The sequence below is a fragment of the Pseudochaenichthys georgianus genome, chromosome 5 (assembly GCF_902827115.2).
Source record: "Pseudochaenichthys georgianus chromosome 5, fPseGeo1.2, whole genome shotgun sequence".
Classification (NCBI taxonomy): Eukaryota; Metazoa; Chordata; class Actinopteri; order Perciformes; family Channichthyidae; genus Pseudochaenichthys; species Pseudochaenichthys georgianus.
Window position 1 is genome coordinate 41,075,945 of NC_047507.1, and position 25,870 is coordinate 41,101,814.

Sequence of the window (25,870 nt, forward strand, 5' to 3'; positions counted from 1 at the left end):
CTTTAATTGACTGAATTTATTTGAAAAGTGGGCTTATTAACACATGCATACTACTGTATAATGTATGTCTACATATATATTTAGGACGTACAATATAAGAAAAGCACATGTTTCAGATGTAGGCCATATTCCAATTCAATTATACATTTTACATTTGTTAGCAAGGGACTGACTGGCACTGTAGAACCAACCCAGTCTCACACCTAAACGTGTAATAACTACGTTGGTCCACAACGTAGGACGTAGTATTTCTACAAAAACGCCTCTGAAATTGTAAGATCCCTACATTTTGTTTTCACCATTCATTCCAATGGCTGGCGTCTATGTCACGTGATCTTCACATTTCTCCCTGCAGAAAAAAAAAACATGGCCGAACTTTGTTTTATTCTCGGTGGAAAATGCCTATTTTAAAGTTAGTTTGGCCATTAAAATGCGTTTTGATGTCATTTGATGCGAGAAATATGAGTTGTTATTTCAGATTATGTGTGCAGTGGATGCACATGATCTTTAGTTTGCTAGTTATTACGAAGATTACTTCAGGAAATTGCGTCCATAGAACGTTTTCATTGTTACCAAGGTGGTTGCTAGGGACGCTGCTATCGATATTATTTCTGTTATGTTGTGTAACTGTTTAATGGTGTTATCTTTATTGCTAACCCCTCCCCCGTCAATGTATAGTGTTGGTCCAAAGCACAAATGTATTAGTTTAACAAAATCCGCATTTAAAATTGTGGCATAGATACGTTACTTTCCCCTGTGCAATTCTCCAACCCAGTCTCACATCTCACATCACATCGTCATAAACAAATACCGGAAACAGACGTAGGCAAGATCCTCAGCTCGGTGATTGGATGGTTAATACACGTTGGGAGATGGTGTTTATGCGATGTGAAATCCCAAAACATTTAAAAAAATAAAATAATACTTTATTCCGAGTGTGCTTGCTTTTCTCTTTGAAAGTCATCACATAACGGCATTGTAATACACGGTTCGGCTGCATTGAATATTACATATCTGCCGTAGTTCTCTATTTATAGAGCCCTGCTGAGAAGACTTCTAGACAAACTGGAATAACTGCCGCCAAAACTGAATACGTGACGTGGATCATAAATATATCAGCCATTAAACAACATCTTACATTTCTTTTCACACAATACGTCTCCTTGCAGTATCAACACTAATTCGGCTGACTTTTATATTTGATCCAATTGGTAGATAGGCTGCAGACATCTATCAATATGTGTGCATACCTCCAGCAATGTTAACTATGTTGAAGTGTACTATAGTACACTTTTATCCATGTACTTTTTCTTGTAATGTTTAATTGAACTATTTATATTTTAGACTGCACTGTAACTTTTATCCATGTATTTTTTTTCTTAATGTTTATTTGATTAGCTTTTCTTAATGCTTAATGTCTTTCATTTTTTATTTTTTTTTGTAAAGCACTTTGAATTGCCTTGCGTTGAAAAGTGCTCTATAAATAAACTTGCCTTGCCTTGCCTTGCCTTGCCTTGCCTTGCCTTGCCTTGCCTTGCCTTGCCTTGCCTTGCCTTGAAGCACTTATTTTAACTGGTATTATACATCATGTATTATACTCTTATATAATATGTATGTCGATAGTATAAGAAATGTGCAGAATATGACAGTTTAATGGTGAAAGTATACACACACATTGATAGATGTCTTGTAATGCACTTTTGAGGAACCTGTGACCCAAGTTTTTCATTCATTGCATAACTACACCGTAGTTGTGAATATGATATGTCAATAAACCTTAGGAAATCTTGAACGGGATGTGCAAAATAGTCATTATATACAGTCTTTAATTAACTATTAGTAGAGAATAACGAGTAATGAATATACTTTATAGGGATCCTATTAATATCTAATAATAAAAATAATGAAATTCAATAACATGCTTTAACCACTAGGTGTCCCTTTATATCAGCTGTGCACCTTTATGGTGTAAATACAGCCTATCTACCAATTGGATCAAATATAAAAGTTAGCCGAATTAGTGTTGATACTGCAAGGAGACGTATTGTGTGAAAAGAAATGTAAGCAGGGCCGCCTTAATGCACGGGCTGACCTGGGCTGAAGCCCAGGGGCCTACGGAGATCGGGGGCCTATCATGAGCCAATACATTTAAAAAAAAAAATACAACTTTGAAGCTTGTAACGGCATAATTACAAGCGGAGAACGGAGTAACTTGACGTCACAGCAGGCATAACAACAGCCGGTGTTTCTCGTGAGTTTTCCCCGGGAAACACACACACACACACACACACACACACACACACACACACACACACACACACACACACACACACACACACACACACACACACACACACACACACACACACACACACACACACACACACACACACACACACACACACACACACACACACACACACACACACACACACACACACACACACACACGAGCTTCCCCCAGACCAGTAATCCAAACGAAACTATCTTCCCTCCTTAGTATTTTGATCATTTGCTGCGCTAATCAATCAGATCGATGGATTCCAGAGATTTTTCTCAAAAATGATGTAACAGTCAGTGAGCACCACTTAACAGCCAATCAGAATGAGAATATGTTTCACATGTGACTAGTTACAATTGCGAGTGATTGAGTGACAGATGAAGATTGTTTAGGAGAAAAAGTTTGAGAGTGGCGCTCGGAAAAGGAAATTGTTGAGGGAAAAGGAGTTTCGAGACAAGCAGCTATTACAAAATATGCCGAAGCTTGCAAGTTATTTTAAACCTGTAGGCCAGGATGAGGAGGAAGGACAGATGAGTTCTGTACCGAGCGGCAGCGGGGCCTCGGAGCCAAGTAGGAGTGCGCTTAAGACCTTCCTTTTTGATAAAGCTTATAGTTAGGGCTGATTCGATTCAGCCCCTAGTTTTGCTGATATAGGCTTAGTGTGTCGGGGGACATCTTACTTCTTCCTTCTCTCTGTCTGTACCTGTGTACTCTCATGTTCCGATTAACCCAGCTTCCCCAAATGTCTTTCTTTTTGGTGTCTATATACGCCGGGATCCGGAGACATGGATGATCCTGCAGTCCTGTGTCCTGGATCGCAAGCCCTGGATCACGAGTCGTGGCTGTGGTCCTGGATCATCGGTCCTGGATGGATATCCTCGTGGATTCATCTTCCTATTATACACACATGCATTTCCAAACATTTGGACTACCTATGTTGCAAATGTATTATCTTTTCAATTTACACACGGCATCTATTGCACGTCTGTCTGTCCTGGGAGAGGGATCCCTCCTCTGCTGCTCTCCCTGAGGTTTCTCCCATTTTTCCCTTTAAACTGGGTTTTCTTTGGAAGTTTTTCCTTGTACGATATGAGGGTCTAAGGACAGAGGGTCTAAGGACAGAGGGTGTTGTATTGTCATACTGATATTCTGTACACACTGTGAAGACCACTGAGACAAATGTAACATTTGTGATATTGGGCTATATAAATAAACATTGATTGATTGATTGATTGATTGATTGATTGATTGAAGTAGGCCGTCTGGTTCTGATAGCGATGGAGTAGCGGGAGAGGAAAAACAGACCGGAGGGACATTATCTGTTGGAGGAGATGAGAGGACGACGAGGACTTGCTACGTGGAGGGGAGCCAACGGCAACCGGACAGATACATGAGGGAGGCCCGATACGTCACTCATCTGGAGGAGAGGACCAGGCGCGTAGAGCAGAGTGGAGAAGTGCGATCACAGAGCCTGCCGAGGCTATAAATGACTTTGATTTGTTGTTTAAATAGGGGGCCTACAAAAACTCAGCCCCTGGCCTCATGGCAGGTTAAGGCGGGCTTGAATGTAAGATGTTGTTTAATTGCTGAAATATTTATGATCTTGCCTACGTCTGTTTCCGGTATTTGTTTATGACGATGTGATGTGAGATGTGAGACTGGAATTGCACGGGGGAAAATAACGTATCTATGCCACAATTTTAGATGCGGATTTTTTAAAACTAATACGTTTGCGCTTTGGACCAACACTATACATTGACGGGGAAGGGGGTAGCAATAAAGATAACACCATTAAACAGTTACACAACATAACAGAAATAATATCGATAGCAGCGTCCCTAGCAACCACCTTGGTAACAATGAAAACGTTGAATGGACACAATTTCCTGAAGTAATCTTCGTAATAACTAGCAAACTAAAGATCATGTGCATCCACTGCACACATCATCTGAAATAACAACTCATATTTCTCGCATCAAATGACATCAAAACGCATTTTAATGGCCAAACTAACTTTAAAATAGGCATTTTCCACCGAGAATAAAACGAAGGTCGGCCATGTTTTTTTTTTGTCTGCGGAGAGAAAGTTGAAGATCACGTGACATAGACGCCAGCCATTGGAAATTAATGGTGAGAAAATGGTGTGACCTTTGTTGCATGTCAGTGAACAACTTGAAATGTCATGTTTAATTCAATGAAAAACCAACTGGTCTGATGATCTGTATCCGAGGAGACGCTCGACCCCAGTGAGCTGGTCAGAGGCCAAATCAGTGCTGCGAGTCAACCGAACCTTCCCCACCAGACAGGAATGGTTTTATTCGCCCAGAGAGTCTAGTTACATTTTGCCGTCTAATGCAACGTTACATTATAAAGGCACTTACGGGCTTGCAGGCCATCCAGGCTTCAGGATCTATTACAAGCTGGATTTAGCACTGAAGCCTAAAAAACATCCAAGGATTTTTCGGCATCTGTGACACAAAACACACCTACAACACATGCACACAGTCCCTTATGCTGAAGGGATGATACTATTGCACAAAACACACTATATATTCTCCTGGGGAGGCTGTTTGCTGAAACCTTGACCCATGGCTTCACCTCAGTCAGTCACTTTATTATCCATTCCAACAAGCAAAGCTCCTCACATGAACAATAATTAATTCCTACACCTCTAACTTCCTCTCAGTTTGGTTGTCTTTTTAATCAATCTCTGCTGAACCTCCATAAAGAACAATGCTAACAATGATGAATGAGCTTGTGCATGCTGCCATCCCGCCCATAATGGTCTTGTGGGGAGATGGCAATATGCGCACACACACACACACACACACACACACACACACACACACACACACACACACACACACACACACACACACACACACACACACACACACACACACACACACACACACACACACCACACACACACACACACACACACACACACACATACATTCCTTCTGCAACACTACTACTAACACTCAGTGCTGATAAAGCTGAAGCTAGCTGACAGGTATGGGGTCAGTTCAGTCTCAAAAATAAATAAAGGCACACAAAAGGATACACAAATGTAATTCCGGATTTATATATAAATGTCGGCGTCCACACACATATTTTTCAATGCACACACACAAACTTATCATTTTATAAATGTAAAAAAGTTTCACAAACATATTTCTGATCCACACACAAATAGTTACATCAAAAACACATTTGAGTGTTGTTACATTTATATAAAAAACGCTTTCTGTGTGTGGATCTCTCTGCATTTGTGTGTGGATTTTTGAGACTCCCCTGACGCAGCTAGATTCACACACACACTTTTTTTAAGAGGCGAGTGTCTTCGGCCAATCAAATGTCTGCTTAATTTTAAGCCAATCACATGCGTGTGCCCCCACGAGGGTGTGCCTAATGCGTTTCCAACGTAGTGTACATCTACGCGGTTTGCGAAGTCTGGGGGTGTGAAAGTTCAGAGTTCATCTCCAACAACATGGCTTCTGGAAGTGGCGCTCCCGCTAACAGTGTAAGTGAAGTATAATACGTTCACATCTTGTCGTTAGTCATGCAATAATCTCGAACTATACAATATTACGTTTTCTTAATTATGAAGCAATATTTGGAACTTGTTAGTAGGTTTAATTGTGATGTAGCTAATAAGCTAACATTAGCTAGCGCTGTTAAGTCTGTCTAAAGTTTCTGTATGCTAAATTGGTTGTACTGCTATCAAGTATTATCTTTAAATGAAGTTGACGTTATTGAAAATACTGTTTGACAGGGTCTATCGCCTCAAGTCGAAGTATATTGCCGTCCATGATTAAGTATGTTTAAGCTATGAATGGTTGCTTTGTTACTATGTATGTATATGTGTGGCATTTAATACTAGCATGTGCGAACAAGTAAGCTAAATAATGTTAATGGACAACCTAGGATGAGTAGGATCATAAAGAACACTAGTGGGCAAAATCAACGTTCTAATCACAGTAAATACTGTGGTAGCAAAGTAGCGGTGGGCACCAGATTGGAGATAATTATAGAGATAATCTTGTAGTAGCTGTTTTACCTACCATTTTCAAACAGTATTGCTGTTGGCGCTGCCCTTCTGTTGCCCACCAGTTGTTCCACCACCAGTGAAGTCAGCTGTTTCACTCCTATATAACCAGCTGTTGACTGCTTTAATGACTATATGAGATGGCTAATGGTTTAGCCATCTACAATCTAAGCCTTAGCTAGTGGGTGAAAGAATCAAATGGCCTTTTAAAAAAAATGCAGAATTGTCATTTATGGAGCAGCTAACACACAATAATTTTCAGATCAATGTTTGTCATCTCTAATCTCTTAATTATCCCCTAGGAATCACTGAAGCGTGACATCTTTCAACGACTGCATGATCGACTAACACACATCCTGGAGAGGACACCTAGCTGTCGACATCGAAGGGTGTCGTCAGGATGTGTTCTATTAAGTGCTCTGGGCGACATAGTTGATGTAGGAGAGGAACATTCTGTCTGCACTTGCAGACCTTAATACTCTCATCTAGCAGGAGAGAGAGAATGAACAGACATTTGTAACCCTGGAGTTGCAAAGAGGGTTCTGGACGTGGCGTCCACGATTTACATTGTCAGTAGAGACTCTGACAAATCTTATAGAACTAGGACTGTCATCACATTGGCATTGCCAGACTTCTGGGTGTGTCCTAGAGCAACGCTATTTAGGCGGATGGCCGAAAATAATGTATCTAATCAGCTTCATATAGTGGCTGCAGTGACGATGAATTAGATTTATTGATCACAAACAATTAAATGCACCATGCCAGATGCTGGCTACAGTATAGTCTGAGGTGCTCTACTTGCGAAGGGACACAGAGTGCAATGGGGACCGAGTGGTATGCATCCATGCATCGTGTGGACAGTGTTGGTGTGCTCTCCAGGTATGACCCGGATGGATGTGTGGTGAGGAGAACATACACACTTCCTTACCCTAAGTACATGGTGCACATCGACACCAATCACAAGCTAATCCGGTTGTGGTTTGCATGCTATCTGTATGTGAAGTGTTCATTATTATTTTTCATTTCTAGTTTTATATATCTTGTGTTTTTTTTAATAATATTTAAAAAATGACCATTGACAAAACATAGCATAACGTAGCATGAACATATTGGTTTTCCTTTCATCCACTTAAATATTCTATGTGAGATTATATGCTTCTTTGGATGTTTTGTATTGTGTTTGGGAGTTACTTTTTCTTCTATTTGATTAAACTTAGATACAACTTTGTTATCTTTGGAGGAATAGATGGCTCTTCAAGAATGTTAAGACTTTATACTGTCAAAAAGTAACAACTGCAAAATGAGACAAGACTGCTGTTTTTTATTTGTTGTATTAGGCTTCAGATTATTTTCTGTACAAATAGGGGGTAGTAACCTACTCTTTTTGCTGACTGAATAGTGCCTATTCCACCCATCATATGTAAACTTTGTATTAATGTAAAGTATTCAGTCCTTTCTATTGAGCTTTGACTTGATTTATCATGTCAAGAGGCTTCATGATATAACATCAAATCATTCTGAGGTGTCTAGTTTTCTTACCGTTTCATGTCATTCGTCAGTTGAGTTGTGTTGCAATGAATACTAATTGATCAAGTTGATATTGATAATGTGTATATTATATATGTACTTGTATGTAGATTATGTACTTGAAGGTAGCAGACAACAACCGGTCTGACACCCACTTGGTCTTCTTCAATGAAGCTGTGAATGAGCATGGGTATCAACTGAGGTATTCATATCATTCCAAATGTAATTTTTACTGTGATTGTGGACCTATCCATAGTATGTAGATGCTTCCCTCAAACAGCTGCACATTGTTTCTTAGTTAAAAGAGGCATATTTTGAACATATGTTTGAACCGACAAGATAAAACAATAGCCATCACATACCTTTCCAGGCCTCTTGTCATAGTCTGCTCCATCATTCACCAGTAGTTTTCCATTCACCTGTCTCACCTGTTTTCCACACCCACTCGTTAACTCACTCTCTTTCTCTTCTGCACCCATTAGCTTCTGCCAGTATTTAAACCCGCACCTTACACACACTCTTTGCCAGATTGTACTTTGCCTCATGCTTGTCTCTCCCGCGTTCAACACTAGATTGCCTACCCGGTTCCGACCCTGCCTGTCCCCGACCTGCCTGCTCTGCCTGTTTCCTGATCCTGCCTGTCCCTCGACTATCCTGCCTGGCCTGTTATCCGACCCTGCCTGTATCCACGCTGGCCGCCTCGTTTACTCCCTGACCCTCTGCCTGTCCCTGACTCACCTTCTGCCCGCTGTCCTCCGGTGCGTTATACTGCCCGGTTGGTATTCCTCCGATCCAGTGGAATCTCCAATAAAGTATATTACCAATTCTCCTTGGTTTCTCGAGTGCTGCATTTGGGTTCTCCTTAAGATTGTGACAGAACAATCTGGCCCGAACATGGACCCAGCGCACTCCTCTGGATTTGTTCCCACTCAGAGACCATTGAGCCACGCCAGGTTGCTATTACCGGATAGCTCTCAGGCTCTTGCAGTTTTTATTGACTCTGGTTCGGACGCGAGTATTATGGATGAAGAGCTTATGCTGCAGTTGGGAATAGACCGGGTTCCCTTATCTCGCCCAGTTCCAGCCAACGACTTAGACGGTCACCTGCTGGGGACAGTGACTCATCAGACTGTACCCGTTCACATGCTCCTGTCTGGGAACCATCACGAGACTATTCAGTTGCATGTTCTCCGGTCTCCACATATCCCGCTTATCCTGGGTTACCCATGGCTCCGCCGCCACAACCATAACATTGACTGGGAGATGGGAGCCATTTTGGGATGGAGCCCCTCTTGTCATCAGATCTGTCTGAAACAGGCTGCCGCGCCTCAACGCTCGGGGAACCCCAGCCAAGTTCTGGATGTTACAGGAGTTCCACCGGAATATCTGGACTTCAAGGAAGTATTCAGCAAGTCGAGGCTACTTCCCTACCACCACACCGGCCCTACGACTGTGCCATCGACCTGCATCCCGGCACCAGCCCTCCCAGGGGTCGATTGTACTCCCTGTCTGCTCCGGAAAGAGTTTCCATGGAGACTTATATCAATGACGCTCTGGCGGCTGGGATTATTCGCCCGTCCTCATCACCTGCTGGAGCGGGGTTCTTCTTTGTAGAGAAGAAAGACAAGACCCTAAGGCCCTGTATCGACTTTCGGGGTCTTAATGACATTACGATCAAGAATCGATACCCACTGCCTCTTATCTCTTCTGCATTTGAGTTGTTGCATGGAGCAACCATATTCACTAAGCTGGACTTGCGTAACGCGTACCACTTGGTACGTATTCGCGAGGGGGATGAGTGGAAGACAGCCTTCAACACCACCTCGGGGCACTACGAGTACCTAGTCATGCCTTTTGGGCTTACCAACGCCCCTGCAGTATTCCAGGCATTGGTAAATGATGTGCTCCGAGACATGTTGGACCGACACGTGTTTGTTTACTTGGATGACATCCTGATCTTCTCCAAGACGCTGAAAGAACACGTGCACCACGTCCAGGCGGTTCTCAGGAGATTGCTCGAGAACTCGCTGTTTGTTAAAACGGAGAAGTGCGAGTTTCACACATCCTCTGTCTCTTTTCTGGGATACATCGTGGGATAAGGGAGCATCGAGATGGATCCTTCCAAGGTTGATGCAGTCACTTCCTGGCCGGTTCCAGATTCCCGGAAGCGGCTACAACAGTTCCTCGGGTTCGCCAACTTCTACCGGAGGTTCATTCGTGGATACAGTACCTTGGCCGCTCCGCTCACAGCCCTGACCTCCTCTAAGGTTATGTTCCAGTGGTCCTCCTCGGCTGAGGAGGCATTCCAGAACCTTAAGGCGAGGTTCACCTCCGGCCCCATCCTCCGAGTACCCGATCCTGTAAGACAGTTTGTTTTGGAGGTGGATGCTTCTGATATGGGGGTGGGAGCCATCCTGTCTCAGCGAGCAATGGACAGCCAAAAACTCCATCCCTGTGCTTTCTTTTCAAAGCGTTTGACTCCAGCGGAAAGGAATTATGATGTGGGAAACCGGGAGCTGCTAGCAGTGAAGTTGGCTCTGGAGGAGTGGCGTCACTGGCTCGAGGGGACCAGTCAACCTTTCCTGGTGTGGACCGACCACAAGAATTTGGAGTACATCCGGTCGGCCCGCAGACTGAATTCCCGACAGGCTAGATGGGCCCTTTTCTTCACTCGGTTCAATTTCTCCTTCTCCTACCGCCCTGGTTCTCGGAACATTAAGGCTGACGCTCTTTCTCGTCAGTTTGTAACATTCCCAGGGGAGGTAACATTCCCAGCTCGTCAGGAGGTAACATTCCCAGGGGCTTGGACACCATCCTTCCGACTTCTCAGCTCGTCGCCGCCCTCATCTGGGAGGTGGAGGAGAGGGTCAAGGCCGCCCAGCAGGACCAGCCGGGACCCAGTGCCTGTCCTCCGAACCGCCTGTTGGTTCCGCAGACGTTGAGGTCTGATGTTCTCCAGTTGGCTCAAAACTCCAGACTCACCTGCCATCCTGGGATCCAACGCACATGGGAGGTAGTCCAGCAAAGGTTCTGGTGGGCAACACTTAAGGAGGACACCAGGGAATTTGTTAATGCCTGCCCCGTTTGCAATCAGAACAAGTCTTCTCACCAAGCTCCTGCTGGTCTCCTACGACCTCTGCCTATCCCTCATCGCCCCTGGTCTCACATTTCTCTGGACTTTGTTACTGGTCTGCCACCGTCCAACGGACACACTGCCATCTTGACGGTGGTAGACCGATTCAGTAAGATGGCTCATTTTGTGCCGATACCCAAGCTCCCCTCAGCTAAAGAGACGGGGAGCTGGTCCTGCTCCATGTGTTCCGGCTCCATGGGCTGCCTACTGATGTGGTTTCCGATCGTGGTCCTCAATTTACCTCGGTGTTCTGGAGGGAATTCTGGACGCTCCTTGGGGCCACGGTCAGTCTGTCATCCGGTTTCCATCCGCAATCCAACGGTCAGACAGAAAGAAAGAACCAGGAGATGGAGACGACCTTACGCTGTATAGTCTCCAAGAACCCAGCGGCCTGGGCTAAACAGCTGCTCTGGGTCGAGTACGCCCACAACACTCTGGTCAGTTCGGCCACCAAGCTGTCCCCATTTCAGTGTGCTTACGGGCTTCAACCCCCTCTGTTTCCGGCCCTGGAGAGGGAGGTTACCTGTCCGTCCGTCCAGGCTTTCATCCGTCGTTGTCGACGGACCTGGAATCAAGCCCGGAGAACTCTCGTCTGTTCGGCCAACCGGTACGCCTCCTCTGCCAACCGCCGACGTTCCGAAGCACCTGTCTACCAGGTGGGCCAAAAGGTATGGCTTTCCTCCCGGGATATTCCTTTACGGGTGGATTCGAAGAAACTTGCACCTAAATTCATTGGACCGTTTGAGATTGTCAGGATAATCAATCCCGCAGCAGTAAGGCTAAGACTGCCTCGGACTCTGCGGATCCATCCCACTTTCCATGTTTCCAGGATCAAACCTGTCCGAGAGAGTGCCTTGGTTCCTGCGGTCCCTCCCCCACCACCCCCCCGGATGATTGACGGCGGTCCTACGTACACTCTCCGACGACTTCTTCGTTCCCGTCGCAGAGGAAGAGTCCAGTACCTGGTGGACTGGAAGGGTTACGGCCCTGAGGAGAGGTCTTGGGTTCCAGCTCGTCATGTGTTGGACCCCCGGCTCATCAGGGAGTTCCATCGGCGTAATCCCGAGCAACCATCTAAGACCGTCACGTCGATGGGCAGAGACACAGGGAGAGTCTCTCCTCTTATCGTCAGCTCGTCAGAGGAGGACAGCGAGGGGCAGGCTTCTGATGAGGATGCAGATTCCCACAGGGGGCAGGAGGGAGGCCGAAAGAACTTTTTCAGATGAGTACTAATCCCACCTCCCACCCTCATCTGTAGATTAGCATTTAGGACGTCAGGAGCCGTCCATTAAGGGGGGGGTTCTGTCATAGTCTGCTCCATCATTCACCAGTAGTTTTCCATTCACCTGTCTCACCTGTTTTCCACACCCACTCGTTAACTCACTTCTTTCTCTTCTGCACCCATTAGCTTCTGCCAGTATTTAAACTCGCACCTTACACACACTCTTTGCCAGATTGTACTTTGCCTCATGCTTGTCTCTCCCGCGTTCAACACTAGATTGCCTACCCGGTTCCGACCCTGCCTGTCCCCGACCTGCCTGCTCTGCCTGTTTCCTGATCCTGCCTGTCCCTCGACTATCCTGCCTGGCCTGTTATCCGACCCTGCCTGTATCCACGCTGACCGCCTCGCTTACTCCCTGACCCTCTGCCTGTCCCTGACTCACCTTCTGCCCGCTGTCCTCCGGTGCGTTATACTGCCCGGTTGGTATTCCTCCGATCCAGTGGAATCTCCAATAAAGTATATTACCAATTCTCCTTGGTTTCTCGAGTGCTGCATTTGGGTTCTCCTTAAGATTGTGACACCTCTAAAGTGCGCTCGGAAACATGTATTAGCTTTGCTGACACAACTATAATTGTTAAAGATGACAACACAGTTGTGTACAGTAGGGGTTTAAAACTGTGGGCCTCTCCTCAATTTTTATGGCACTACATTATTGGGAAGCATATAATTGATTTGTTTTTCAGAGTGAGAGGAGATCATGGAGGGGAAAATGTTAGAGTAGCAGAATTAATGTTCTCAGTTCGTGGAACTGACATTAACAGCTTTATTGCAGGGAAAAGCGTACACAACCAACGGTGAGTCAAACCTAATTTTGGAAGCTTTTGAGACTATTCATTCTTAACATCCCCTTTAACAAACTTTCAGAAGAAAATTCTAATTTTAAAAGGAATTTAAAGGCCAAGATCATGAACATTTTCAAGCAAAAATGTACTTTATGATGGTGCACTGACTCTTGTGTCATTCAATGGATTATTGCCAAATTATAACAATATTACGTTTCAACTTTGAAAATTGAACAGTTTGTTCAAATCATCTGTAACTACAATTTATGACCCTTTTTTTTTCAAATACAGAATTGAACGTCTCTGGCGTGATGTGTTCAAGTGTTACGGGTGTTTTACAACACCTTGCACTCTCTTGAGGAACAACACTGCTTGACATCAGCAGCATCCTGCACATATTGTGCTGCCACTATGTTTTCCTGCCACGCATCCAGGCCAACCTTGATGTCTTCACTGAGGCATGGGCCAACCATCCAATCAGGACAGAGCAAAACATGACTCCAAACCAGTTGTGGCAGGTGGGCCAAGCCCTGCATCCGGTGGCAGATCCTGATCCTGAGGTTAATTCCAAATGTGTTAAAAAAATTATCACAATCTCTTGTTGATCCTCAATCAATAAAAAAACCAAACATCCTTACATTTAGGTTCTTATTCTCTACACATAACTATAATCACACTACCCTTGCATTCAAAAAGCCTTTGCTTGGTGCAATCAAGACTAGGGTTCTTTTTCACCACATGTGTAAAGTCAAGTCTTTTCTATAATAACCTTCACATATTCCACAATCATTACTTGTAATTATAGAAACTTGCATAACCTTTTCTTTAACTTATTTTGTATTAATTTGTGATAATGACGGTGCTTGTTTAATGTATTAATGCATATGAAAGGTTATTCATATATACACACAATTTGTCTTTGTCAGGGTATTCTCATACCAGAGATCCAGTGGGAAGAGTGGATTTTCAAATCAGCATCATCCTGGGGTCAATGTCCCTACACTGGAAAGTCCTCTCTCAGATCCTGAAATGCTGCTGCTGCAGGACACAATCGATCCACTACAAGAATCGGATTGTTTTGGAGTTGACATTTATCTCGAGACTGTCCAATACGTTGAGAACCTCATTGAAGCCAGATAATGAGGATCAACATTTATTGTCCTTAATTGTACTTGCAACTTAAAATTAAAATTGTTTAACTCAAATTGCAGTTGCTGGATTGGAATTGTAAAAGAGAAATGTAAGAGTTCACTTTTCAGTGAGGTGTTGGCGGTAATAGGAGACGCTAAACGAGTCCCTCAGATTTGTAGGTTGATAAACAAAAGGTTGTGATTAGCAAGCTGTCATGTGAGAAGACGGGATAATATCATGTGTACTGTTAAGGAAATGGCAGGTGCTGCATCAGGAGTACATGGTTATGATTTATACATTTCTAATGTAATAATTCTCCAAAAATCCCCTTTCAGTATAGAATACAATAATTGGTCAGTGTCCCTTTAAAATATAATAATTAGCTATCAACCTTTTTTAACCTCATCGTGAAAAGGAAAGCGGTGTTGTTTCAATCTGGGGAACAAAATAATTTGTTTACCAAAGGCTACTTTAAATATTTAATTGTCAAATACAGTTTTTTTAGCAACTGAATTAGTTTGATTTACTATATGAATAATAAAGAACCATCATTGAATGTACTGCTTGTGTTCAAGGGAGTGGCAAGTGTAAAAGTGTAACAATGATAATAGCTAAAAATAATTCTACCAAAACTCTTTTATTAAAGAAAAAAAGCTGCAGGTGTAAAAACTGTTGAGATATAGATATATATATATATATATATATATATATATATATCTCGGGAGCGCCACTTCCAGAAGCCATGTTGATGGAGATGAACTCTGAACTTTCACACCCCCAGACTCCGCAAACCGCGTAGATGTTACACTACATTGGAAACGCATTAGGCACACCCTCGTGGGGGCACACGCATGTGATTGGCTTAAAATTAAGCAGACATCTGATTGGCCGAAGACACTGGCCTCTTAAAAAAGGTGTGTGTGTGAATCGATAGTTACGGCTGTAACTACGGTTCTATGAGTCCCGGATGACCGCCAGAGGCGGTGCTTTAGCACTGGATATGTCCATCGCGCGCATGCGCAGCTCGAGTACCAATAAGAACAAAGTCACCTGTGACCCACGTGACACCGGCTATATCAGCCGGTATTGTCAGAGGATCTGTTCCCCGAATCTTCTCGCGAGCACACAAGAATTCTGAGTGACAGGGAACTCTGGCGGTCATCCGGGAATCATAGAACCGTAGTTACAGCCGTAACTATCGTTCTATTTCGTCCCGACTGACCGCCAGAGGCGGTGCTTTAGCACTGGATGACCTATACCAACAATGTCATGAATAATCCAAGCCCTTGCTCACCACTGGAAGCAGCGGAGCTCGGCAAAAGGACCACGCCCAAAGAATGGGGAGTGGCGACATTGACCTGATGACAACTGGAGAATGTGCCAGAAGACGCCCACGATGCAGATGGTCTCCAGGGGCACCCCTCTCAGGGCAGCCCAAGATGCTCCTTGTAGAGTGGCATCTCAGCCTGGTGGCAGGGGGCGGCACTGGCCCCGTAAGCCTGTGAGATGGTATCGACAACCCAGTGGGGAAGCCACTGGTTAGAGGGCCTAACCTCCTTTAGTGCCGCCAGGGCAAACTCAAGAGTTGCTCCTCCTGCCGTATACAGGCAGTAGCCTTGATATACGCCCTTTGGGCACCGCCAGGGCACAGCAACTTCGATGTGCCGTACTCCTGAATGTCAAAGCGTGCCAGCTGGGCAGGCTGATTGAAGTGAGTTTGTGGAAGGACCCCGGGCGGGAATGCCACATTTGCCCAAAGGGCAACGCATGAGAGTCCCACCTCGGGCATGTATTGTTTGGAGAGGACATGCAACTCCCCGACTCACTTCCCTGAGGCTATGGCAAGCAGAAATGCTGCCTTTGTGGGCAGCCACCTAAGCCCCACCTGGGCCAGGGGCTCGAAGGGAGGAGGTGATAGGGCATAGGTCCTAGTGCTAGGAGTCTAGTACTAGGAGCAGTAAATACCACGATATAGCGCTACTGCAACCATACCATGCGTTTACCGGGAGCAGCAGCGAGAGCACTGCCCTCACTGGCTGAGTTAAATAATGAAGCTTAACCGTACATGCAAGGTGTTAGCCAAGCGGCTGCTGCTAACAATCAAGCAACCAAGTCAGAACACAATGTAAGACCAGATAATTAGCTTCTAAGAAAGAGAACCCCCGCATAGAACCGTGTCTGGTTACAGTAGTAACCGCACATGCCGAGCACACAGCACCCGCCGTGAAGATGTTCTCTGCATATCATCCTAGTGCTAGGAGTCTAGTACTAGGAGCAGTAATACAACAATCTAGCGCTACTGCAATCAAACCCTATGCTACAGGGAGCGGGAGCACTGCCCTGAGTTAATAGTTAAGCTCAACAGCAAGGTGTTAGCCAAGCGGCTGCTGCTAACAATCAAGCGACCAAGTCAGAACACAAATGTTAAGACCAGATAATAGCTTCTAGAAATAGAAAGTACTTACTTACTTTCTGCATCTAAACGAAAAACGGGTTTAAAGTATGACACTCTTGGCTTTCCATACTAAATCGAATGAGGGACGCAGCCAAAGCTGGGACTCAAATGCTAATGATAGCTCGGGCACAACGCCACAAGCAGAACTTTCAAAAGAGCATAAGGGCAACTTTATGGGAGAGGAAGCGGGAACACTGTCGTCACCAGAAAGTCTAAGCCACAAACAATAAGACGGTAATCAGGACAACTTGGCTGGGAGCGGGTGTGGAAACACAGCCATCACTAGCAACAAGCTGACACAAACCTGTCTGTCGAGGCTCTGCACAGCCGGCGCAGCTCCTGGAGGACGCGTCTAACGACCCGTAGCTCCGACTGTCAGTCGCGAAGCTTCACGCGGCCAGCTGTTTGCAGAGAAATCCCTCCGATCAAACGTTCAAGCCTGAACGCTGTAGGCTACGAAAACGTAGCCACGGTACCCTCGCGCAGCGAGAAGATGAAAAGGAACAGATCCTCTGACAATACCGGCTGATATAGCCGGTGTCACGTGGGTCACAGGTGACTTTGTTGTTATTGGTACTCGAGCTGCGCATGCGCGCGATGGACATATCCAGTGCTAAAGCACCGCCTCTGGCGGTCAGTAGGGACGAAATAGAACTAGCTGCGTCAGGGGAGTCTCAAATATCCACACACAAATGCAGAGAGATCCACACACAGAAAGTGTTTTTTATATAAATGTAACAACACTCAAATGTGTTTTTTTGATGTAACTATTTGTGTGTGGATGAGAAATATATTTGTGAAACTTTTTTACATTTCTAAAATGATAAGTTTGTGTCTGTGCATTGAAAAATATGTGTGTGGACGGAGACATTTATATATAAATCCGGAATTACATTTGTGTATCCTTTTGTGTGCCTTTATTTATTTTTGAGACTGAACTGACCCCATAAACAGGAGCATGATGGTAGAAATCAATAAAACAAAGATGAGAAATAACTTAAGGATGCAGGTCACCGAGGAAAATCAAGTCAGGAGTTTTCCCACACATTTCTTATCATCCTTCCACATCTACCACTTACCACGCTCAAACATACACGGATGTGTGCATGCAAACGCACATATACAAATGTATTTTCAAGACATGAGGGAAAAAAAGAAATAATAGAAGTTATAGTACTTCTAAGTGTGTGTTTTTATACATTTTACTTGTGTGCTTCTTTTGATTTTTCTTTAAACATTTTATCAAATGAAAAATTGTTCTTTGTGTTATTTAAATCTTCGACATAGACTATTATTCCAGTATCGTCTAATTTACAGTTTGTTAAAAATATTTGACTGTATCTTGTATTTTGTTGGATGCTTTGACGTCCGAGCTCTGCATGGTTACAAAGATGGGCAGATGGTCACTTGTGTCATTTCTAAGAAGTCCATTTACTATACTACTTTTACGAGAGACATGCTGTATTTTGAATTCTGCATTTATATAACAGCTACACATTCTGCAGATTTAGCTTTCAGGGACTTGTTCATAAAATAATTAGATTAGATTAAATATACTTTATTAATCCCATATTGATATTGATTTATTGTCACAGCAACACATTACCAAACAATCCATCCATCCATCCATCTTCTCCCGCTTATTCGTGGTCGGGTCGCGGGGGTAGCAGTTCCAGCAGAGAGCCCCAAACTTTATTTTCCCTGGCGACATCAACCAACTCTGACTGGGGGATCCCAAGGCGCTCCCAGGCCAGCGAAGAGATATAATTCCTCCACCTGGTCCTACTGTAGATCTACCCCTTGGTCTCTTCCCAGCTGGACGTGCCTGGAACACCTCCCTAGGGAGGCGCCCAGGTGGCATCCTAACCCAGGTGGCATCCTAACTCCGAACCACCGAACCACCTCAACTGGCTCCTTTCGACGCGAAGGAGGAGCGGCTCAACTCCGAGTCCCTCCCTGATGACCGAACTTCTCACCTTATCCCTAAGGGAGACACCAGCCACCCGGCGGAGGAAACCCATCTCGGCCGCTTGTATCCGCGATCTCGTTCTTTCGGTCATGACCCATCCTTCATGACCATAGGTGAGGGTAGGAATGAAAATGGCCCGGTAGACAGAGAGCTTTGCCTTCTGGCTCAGCTCCCTTTTCGCCACAACGGTGCGGTAAAGCGACTGCAGTACCGCTCCCGCTGCTCCGATTCTCCGGCCCATCTCACGCTCCATTGTTCCCTCTCGAGAGAGAGAACAAGACCCCGAGATACTTGAACTCCTTCACTTCGGGTAAGGACTCATTCCCTACTTGGAGTGGACAGTCCATCGGTTTCCTGCTGAGAACCATGGCCTCAGATTTGGAGGTGCTGATCCTCATCCCAGCCGCTTCACACTCGGTTGCGAACCGATCCAGTGAGTGCTGAAGGTCGCAGACCGATGAAGCCATCAGAACCACATCATCTGCAACAAGCAGTGGTGCAATCCTTAGTCCACCGAACTGCAGACCCCCTCCCCCACGACTACGCCTCGAAATCCGATCCATGTATATTACAAACAGGATTGGTGACAAAGCGCAGCCCTGGCGGAGGCCAACCCTCACCGGAAACGGGTCCGACTTACTGCCGAGGACCCGGACACAGCTCTCGCTTTGGGAGTACAGAGATTGGATGGCCCTGAGTAGAGACCCCCTCACCCCATACTCCCGCAGCACCTCCCACAGTAACTCCCTGGGAACTCGGTCATACGCCTTCTCCAAGTCTACAAAACACATGTAGACCGGATAAGCGTACTCCCAGGCCCCCTCCAGGATCCTTGCGAGAGTAAAAAGCTGATCCGTCGTTCCACGACCAGGACGGAATCCGCATTGTTCCTCCTCAATCTGAGGTTCGACAATCGGCCTGACCCTCCTTTCGAGCACCTTGGAGTAAACTTTCCCGGGGAGGCTGAGTAGTGTGATGCCTCTGTAATTGGCACACACCCTCTGATCCCCCTTTTTGAAAAGGGGAACCACCACCCCGGTCTGCCACTCCTTCGGTACTGTTTCCAACTTCCACGCAACGTTGATGAGACGTGTCAACCATGACAGTCCCTCAACACCCAGAGCCTTCAGCATTTCCGGGCGGATCTCATCCACCCCCGGGGCTTTGCAACTGTGGAGTTGTTGGTAAAGGACTCTATCAGTGTTATCTCAGTGGGTCTCAAACGTTTTGGTCACCATTAATGTAAACAATTATTTCCGAGGCACACGTTTATATGATCATTATAGTTATACAAAAATAAGAGTATAAATGAAAAACAGGTATGAAATACTATGACAGTAAAACAAGAATAAAGTTTAAAAGGGTGATTTGTAAATATCCATAAAGAAAAAGTAAATCTGTTTACAGTTCTGTTTCATCTGGGTGTTGAGAGATGTATCCATAGATCTCTTCATGTTGCTCTCAAAGTGCACCAGATTGATGCATTTAACTTCAATATTTAAAAATAAATCTTCCCGGGGGAGCTTGCCCCCGGAGCCCCCTATGTGAGGTCCACACACCACCTGTAAAAATAGCACTTTACCCCTGCTTACACCTATATGCCGTGAGCTGATTATCGAGCCTTCATTGTAACAGTCGCGGGTACACGGTGTATATGCGTGGGGATTGTTGCAGTAGAAAATTCCACTGTAGCGCCCGGTACATTAATGGGAAACCCTAAATGTTTGAGCACCCTCTATGAAACGTCAAGCTACCCCACAGCACCCCCAAAAGACATCTCTGGCGCAGCCACTGAGCCTGACTATTTGTGTTGGGGGGGGGCCCAACTTTTTTTTTTCTCCAAAGGGGGGGCCTGACAGAAAAAGTTTGAGAACCACTGCAATAATGCAATACAAAGTGTGTGTGTGTGTGTGTGTGTGTGTGTGTGTGTGTGTGTGTGTGTGTGTGTGTGTGTGTGTGTGTGTGTGTGTGTGTGTGTGTGTGTGTGTGTGTGTGTGTGTTGGATCGTTGGAGCTATATGCTCGAACGGGAGCTGCCTGGATGCTGCAATCATGTTGCGCACTATCCGTGCTGAGTGTGCTGACTTCTCCTCCAACGTCCCGCTGTCTGCTTCCTGCATAAAGTCAAGTGCTCGGCGCAGTTGTGGCGAAATGTCGTTCCTCTGTTTTCATTGAAACAGCTCCTTATATCCGTTAGTGCAGCTAGCTAGCACCAGATGCTAACAACAACAATACACGTAAGGTCTCTCTCTCGCTCGCTCGGGCCACACATACACACACCCTCCCGTCCTCCCAATAGCCAGTCGGTGCCTGCCGGTGAGTGTGGAAGTGTGGTCTGCTGCAAGCGGGCAGCAGGAGTGGGGCTGTCAGCATCAGCTTGGAGATGGTATTTTAAACTCGATAATTACTGGCGTTAATTTTTTTTTGTTAATTTATTAACGCGTTAACTTGACAGCCCTAATAAAAACCTAAATAGGTGTTAATACTAATGCTTTCAAATGATCGCCTTAACGGCGGGAATAATTTTTTTTAATTAATTGCATTAAAATATTTAACGCATGTGCAGAATGGCCCGCCCCATACATCCTACCAGTGGCAGCACCAGGGTATGGCTGGGGTAGGCTCCACCCATACCAATAAATGGCTTAGCTCCACCATGGAAAATGATGTTAAAGTAAGCAAAATAAAGTCTGCCAACTCGCGCCGAGAATTGCACAGAAAGCAGTTAGTAAGATTGATTTCAGTAGCCACTTGTCTGGAAATACCGAAGACCAGAAACGGTTTTGAAAACTTTTGTCACGTAGTGATCGTCTTCCCAATAGAACATCTTTGATAATGTCTTCTGGCCAATCAGAATCAAGATAACGGCGTGGTGTTGTTGCAGGAAGTCCCGACGGAGAATACTTTTGCTGTAGTACCATGGATGTATAATAAGAACTGGATACAGCGTGGGAGGCGGGGCCTCATTCATTCCTATGAGAGTTGCTCATTGGCGCATGATGATAAAATGGCCCAACTTTTGAGAGAGCGAAACGTCACAGATTACCCGGCATCCTGAGAAGTACCCGTATGTGCGCACATAGCGCATGCACAACTTTAACCAAAATGCTCGTTCACATCAAGCACGTCAATTTGCGTACACGTAACAGCACCGCACGTTCATGACAGCATGGTTATTATGATGGATTTGATATTAACGAGGCGGCAGTTAGCAGCTAGCGGCTAGCTAGTCATTATGCTAATGTTCACATCAATCGTTATGTACTTATATTACGCTGTAACAGGATCTAGTGACAGAACTTCATTTAGCATGAAAGAATTATTGCACTGTATATATATATATATATATATACTTATAATAATAAGTAATATTAACTTTATTAATACAACATTTACGGTACAAGATTAATCATACAGCCCATGTAGTATGATAATGAATTACAGCAAACATGTGCAATATATCCATTATTACAGCTCCGTGGGATGGCAGTAAGACGATATGGGTCCGTTCTTATTGTCCATCCTTGGGTAAAGATAAACACAACTCACATTGGTTTCTCAAACAGCATCTCTGTAAACTACGTGTATTCACTGAATTTCACTCTCTGCCTTTAACGGCTCGTTGTAGCTCCAATAGCTCCAGCCCCCACCCTCCTGTGAGCACAGTGTGCTCTGATTGGTCGGGACACGTAACATGAACGTGCCGGGCGGCGCGGTCCCGTGGGTTAGATGCGCGTTCATAATGCAGAGGGAAATAACTCTCAGAATAACGTTATTAGCACATTTTACAACTTGAGGAACGAATGTTTTTAATAAGGGCTATACAAGTGTTCATACTGAGTAAAAAAAAATTATCCAACGATTTACAGACCACTCTTTCCCATGTATGTAAGTCAATGGGAAAAAGTGTTTCCGGCCTGACAACCAAACGGAAGTGTAGCATGAATATTTTCATCTGAGTCCGGCGCACTTCCTGGGGGCTTGTGTAGTACAGGTAACACATAACTGGTACGCAGGTTATGTGCGTAATCTGAAATGCGTACCGTCACTTGTGTCACAAAGCGCATTTGCGTTCCGACGTACTTGTGAAGCTTTTCCAGAAGGCGGTTAGATCACCGGACGACAGAGTCGGTCTCCGTGTGCACAGACAGGGCTGCTGTTAACGTCGGTCTGTACAACGGACTTGTGCCAAAACTCCGCCAACCGGCTGCGGAGGGAGACTCCCCCCCCTTCACTGGAGCACTGCGCTAAAACAGCTGATCACAACGTTCACGCTCTGTGGTCACGAAGTACTCCACCAGCCCCCCCCCCTGTTGATAGAAATCAACACGTAATGAATTAAGACCCCACGGTTTGATGATTGATAGGTGTGTGGGCTGTCTTTAATTTTGACACACAGAACAATGTTATAATAAACATACATGCTGTATGTTAAATGGATATATCCGCCTTCTTTCATTTATCTTTCCATTCCCACAACAATATACATAAATAAATGGCATATTTCGAATGGTGATTAATCATAATTAATTAATTTTTAAGCTGTGATTAATCTGATTAAATGTTTTAATCGTTTGACAGCCCTAGTTAATACCTATAAAAACTATTTATTTGTCATTATATTTAATATAATTATTAATTACAATAATAAGTATGACCTCATTTACATCAAGTCACCTGGATGACCATGCTACCCCTGAGTCGTAGCCGCCCACGATGTTAGCTGTTAGCTAAAACAATCAATTAAGCTTAGCAATAAAACCAAATCAACACATGTAAAAAATATTTACAACAGTATATTTGTTATATGCTTACTGAGTAATGTAAAGTTAATGTATATTAAATAATATACTATGTCCAGTAGATGTTCAGTCCCTGATCGCAAATGCTACTACTGCTGATAGCTTGTTAGCTTAGCTAGCGAATCCTTTGTGATTAAGAAAACAGGCTGCTGTCTTTTTTGATGTGGCGTGCTGGTTGTTGAGTCTTTTTGTTGTGCCCTAACCCTAACATGTAAGCTGTGTTCATGGCCGAGGAGACCAGGCTACTACAGTAGCCTACTTGTTGCTCCTATTGTGAAGTCTAGCTAGTTGTGGTAAGCCACTGCAAGCATTAAACTTGATTATTGTGATTAGCATTGCTGGCAAACTGGAAGTTCTTTAGGCAAGTGCTTGCATTAGGTCATAATTATTATTGCATTTCTACTATTGTTTTTTTTATACTACTAAAGAAAATAATTCCAGCCGTCAAAAAAAACATCATAGTTTCATGTTGACAGCCACAGCATAAAACAGAGAATGCTTTGCAGAGCACATTAACACTGACCAGCTCTTAACCCCTTAGAGAACCAAACTAAACATGGATGGTGTGATTATTCTACAGCCATTAAAATATTCACATCATCCATGGCTTACTGCTGTACAACTTAAATGTCTTGTTTTTAGATATTGTAAGTGCCTGCAGGTCCTCTGAATCTCTGTGAAGTGTTCTTTAACCTCAGTGTTTGCTCGGCTGCAGTAGATTAAACCTCAAACTGAAAGGTGTCACAGCTTTCTTTTTTTTGAACTTCATTGTATCCTCATATTTTTTTACTTTGATTTATTCTTCTCCAAACCCATTGTGAAAGTATATACATTAAAATGGCTGGATGAACAGGAAACAGATACATTTAGAACTAGCAAATCACAAGAAGACTAACACCATTCTGCCCGAAGGAGAGATGCAAGAGTACATTGGTGTTTGGTGTGTGCACACATGAATATATGCATGCAGCTATGAGTGTACAGCATCACAAGTGTGCGTCCAGGTCCATATTCTGACAGTGGTTGTCCCTCTGTCAAAGTATCCCTCCCCATGGGGCTTTCTGCATGGGAGCGCTGATGTGATTTGGATTACAGGGCAGGGGATATGCGTAGAAGGGGGAAGGGTAAATGGTAACGCTGGCGTATTCCAAACACACACACCCGCCGTCCCTTTCCCTCCTGTCACCCACTGATGGGGAAGACAGGGTGGCAGCTCAGTCAATTACACTCTCTAATGAAAAGCTTTCATGTTCTCCAGAGAGCGGAGGACGGAGGGAAGCAGCGAGGAGAGAAGGGAAGTGGTTTGGGAATCGAGGGAATGTGAATCAGAGTAGCGTTAAGTGAGAAGCACAGAAGGGACTTCTTTTCAGGATACAACAAGTGCATGTTCAAAAAAAGTGTCTTGTTGCTAGTCAAAACATATTCAATTTCATTTTGAATTGTTTACTTCTGATATTTGTTTGCTAGGCGAGGACAGAGCAATAGCATTGAAAGTCCTCTACGCTTCTACGCTTAAAGCAGTGGAATAATAGAGCAGTGTCTTGGATCATGCTCAATTACGTCTTCCCAAGCTTGAATTTGCATCTGTTTCAGTATTAGAAAAGCTACACAGCTATGTTTAATGGAATAAAGGGATTTTTAACTAATACACTAACCATACAATATTAGACCTTTTCAATATTTCAAACTGTTTTTAATAAAAGTGGAGGTCTAACTACACGAACAGTAAACAAGGCTAAACAATCAGCTTATCACTCACTGATTAGGTTATTCTAAATTACAGAGGAAGTACAATTACTGGGGATTAAACATTAGCAGTGACAGCCATCATTTCAGAACAGACACATTTTCCAACAGCACCAAAAACTAAACTGACATTGAGAAAAAACAAACAAGAAACTGAAATAGGGTAACAGCTCAAAGACAACAAAGAAGGTCATGTGATTAATTGCTTTAAACATCTTATTGTCTACATTGCACTGGCATCAGCTTCTCTGTTTTGTTCGTATGTGGGTTACTAGTAAATGGGAGGGGGAAAAAGGGGATTAAAGTAGGTTATATCCATGGGTTAAATCATAACCCCCCTAGAGACAGTAATCAAAGATAAAACACGTCTATCGGCCTTCTTCATGGGAAGGAGGACGATTCATTATGCATGTTTGTGTCTCTCGCTTCATGCTCCCTCCTGCAAAATGTCTAAATACATTTTCACAGGATGAGTAGAGAGCTTTTAATCAGCAGTGAGTAGGCACTGTGGGTCTTTGCACTGGTACTTAAGTGGATTATTGAGGAGTTGTAGAGCAATAAGCAACAGGAAGTAGAAGCTTTTTAGTGTTGTGCTGGTTTGGCCTACATTCTTAACGTTCCATGGAAAAGAAACCCTGGAAAAAAAGTTTGGAATCAAACCAGTCACCAGACACTTTTCAATTCTATTCACATGCATGTCGATTTAGCTGCT

General features: G+C 44.3%; 1 protein-coding gene across 5 annotated transcripts in view; it reads right to left on the reverse strand.

Moving 5' to 3' along the window:
- LOC117447326 (copine-9-like) overlaps positions 1-25,870 on the reverse strand; it is a 237,482-nt gene that overhangs the window by 69,118 nt on the left and 142,494 nt on the right. The window lies entirely within an intron of this gene.